Here is a 3,218-nt window from a genome sequence, read left to right as displayed (position 1 = left end):
AAAAAAAACTTTGGCTGGGTGTGGTGGTGCATACCTGTGGTCTCAGCTGCTTGGAAAGCTGAGGCGAGAGGATGACTTAAAGCCAGGAGTTTGAGACTGCAGTGAGCCATGATCATACCACTGCACTCCAGCTTGGGCAACAGAATAAGACCTTGTCTCTAAAAATAAATAAGTACATAAAATAAACGAACATACCCAAGCCTGACAAACGCTGGAATGACTGAACTAACAGGGTCACGCGTTGTCTCAGACCCCAGCATGTGCGCGAAGGAAAAACACCACAGAAAAGCCTTTCGAGGTGCATTAATGGCAACAGCCACTTAGGGTAACAGCCACTGAAATTTCAGGCCGGTTACGGTGACTCAGGCCTGTAATCCCAGCACTCCGGGAGGTCGAGGAGGGCAGATCGCTAGAGTCAAGGAGTTCGAGACTAGCCTGGGGCAACAGTGAGACCCCCGTCTCTACAAAAAAATATTCGCCGGGAATGGTGGCATGCACCATTGGTGGTGAGCTGTGCTCACGCCACTGCACTCCAGCCTGGGCGACAGAGTAAGACCCTGCCTGGGGGAAAAAAAAAAAAAAATTTTCAAAGGAGGCAAAATTAAAACTCTGTATGACAATAAATAATAAATGGTAAAGGTAGAGAGAATGAAAAAAATCAGGACAGTGGTTACCCTGGAGGCAGCACAGTGATGGGCGCTGCTGGGAGCACAGGTGTTGAAGAGGTACTGAAGGCCTATTTATGTGGGCAGTAAAGCCACTGGTGTTTATAGGAAAACTTAATCCAGGCCGGGCGCAGTGGCTCACCCCTGAAATCCCAGCACTTTGGGACGTGGAGGAGGGCGAATCACTTAAGGTCAGGAGTTTGAGACCAGCCTGGCCAACATGGTGGAACCCCGTCTCTACTAAAAATATAAAAATTAGCCAGTCATGGTGGCGGGTGCCTGTAATCCCAGCTATTCTGGAGGCTGGGGTAGGAGAATTGCTTGAACCTGGGAGGCGGAGGTTACAATGTGTGAGATCAGGCCATTGCACTCCAGCCGGGGAGACACAGTCTCAAAAATAAAACAAAACAAAACCCTTAATGCATAAATTAAACCAGCTGCGTAGAAACTGCCCCTAGACAACCACAGGTGCAACCTCAGAAAGGCTAAACCGCCCACAAGCACATCTCCTGGATAATCGTCATTCCGATGCTCAGCAGCCTCAGTCAGCATGAACAGTTCCTGCTGTGGCTGTTCTACGAGGCAGGAGGTCTGAGCAGGGGAGGCTGCCTGGCCAGACCCGGCTGCACCCTCAGCGGCCTCCGGTGCAGCTGGAATCACTGGTCTCCGGGCTCACCTCCCTGCTCCAGGTGCTACACTTCAAATCCTGCAGAGTGAGAATGCAGCAGACTCACTACTTTCACCCCATGTGTAAGTAGGGGAAGGGAGTTCCCAGCAAGTCTTTATGACTTTACAAGGCCAGAAACTGCTTTTCCCAGTCAGCAAACAGAAGATGGATCAGTGAAGCAATACTATTGGTGACAAACTGGAAATTAACCAGAATGGAACACGCCTCAGTTTTACAGGTTTTTGCAGAATTTGCATTAATCTCATGTCTAGATGAGCTCAAATGGAACAGGATCACACGCTGCCGCAAACTCTGCACCTTGTATGGAAGAATAACTACTATTATTTTTTGTCTGATTGCTTTAGCATTTGAAAAACTCCTTTTTTTTTTTTTTTTGAGACAGAGGCTCGCTCTGTTGCCCAGGCTGGAGTGCAGTGGCGCCATCTCGGCTCACTGCAGGCTCTGCCCCCTGGGTTCACACCATTCTGCCTCAACCCCCCCAGTAGCTGGGACTACAGGCGCCCACCACCTCAGCCGTCTTTTTTTTGTATTTTTAGTAGAGATGGGGTTTCACCGTGTTAGCCAGGATGGTCTCCATCTCCTGACGTCGTCATCCGCCCGCCTCAGCCTCCCAAAGTGCTGGGGTTACAGGCCTGAGCCACCGCGCCCGGCCGAAAAACTACTATTTTTATGAACATTTTAATCCATCTCTATCATGCTATAAGATAAGGAACTGCGCACCCTTTCTCTACAATTGTGGTGGGAAAGAGAATATTCCTGAGAGAGTTCCTTAGGCCATTCTTAGCCTGAACCCCAGAATAAACAAGTGTTATTCTGACGGACCAGAAGGCAGAAAACAGACTTGAAAATGTTCCGATTGTCACTAGGGAGAAGACAAAAGGTAAACAGGAGACACCATATTTAACTGAAACCAGCTGCCCGAATAAAGATTTCAGGGTATCAGGGATACCCCGCAACAAAACCCCCAGGGCAGGTCACTCCCACCGCCGAGGTCATCCCCCAAACTGCCTCCGACCCCCGGACCGTCCCTTGCTGTCCCCCCAAGCTGTCCCTTGTAAGGTCCTCTGAGCTGGCCGCACCTCGGTCAAGCCATCGTGACATCCCCCGGCCCTTGTGATAATGTACCTGGTGATATTCCCCCGCCCTTGTGCATGTACTTTGTACCATACATCCTCCCGGCCCTTGTGACTGTACCCCGCCCTTGTGACAATACACTCTCTCGCCCTTGTGAAGGTACTTTGTAATATTCCTCCCCGCCCTTGTGACAATACATCCTCCACACCCTTGTGAATGTACTTTGCAACATCGTCCCCGCCCTTGAGAATGTACTTTGTAACACCCACCCACTGTCCGCAAAAAAAAACTGCTCCTAACTCCACCGCCTATCCCAAACCTGTAAGAACTAATGATTGCCAGGCGCGGTGGCTCACGCCTGTCATCTCAGCACTTTGGGAGGCCGAGGCGGGCGGATCACAAGGTCAAGAGCTCGAGACCATCCTGGCCAACATGGTGAAACCCTGTCTCTACTAAACACACAAAAATTAGCCGGGCGTGGTGGCACACCCCTGTAATCTCAGCTACTCGGGAGGCTGAGGCAGGAGAATCGCTTGAACCCGAGAGGCGGAGGTTGCAGTGAGCCGAGATCACGCCACTGCACTCCAGCCTGGCGACACAGCGGGACTCCGACAAATCAATCAATCAATCAATCAATCAATCCACCATCCTTTGCTGACTCCTTTCTCGGACTCAGCCCACTTGCACCCAAGTGAGTAAACAGCCTTGTGGCTAAGCCTGCTCAGGTGGTCTCTCTTTTTTTTTTATTGAGACGGAGTCTTGCTCTGTCGCCCAGGCTGGAGTGCAGTGGC

This window comes from Colobus angolensis, unplaced genomic scaffold (genome assembly GCF_000951035.1).
Source record: "Colobus angolensis palliatus isolate OR3802 unplaced genomic scaffold, Cang.pa_1.0 Scaffold64, whole genome shotgun sequence".
Classification (NCBI taxonomy): domain Eukaryota; kingdom Metazoa; phylum Chordata; class Mammalia; order Primates; family Cercopithecidae; genus Colobus; species Colobus angolensis.
Note: the sequence above shows the minus strand (reverse complement) of the source record.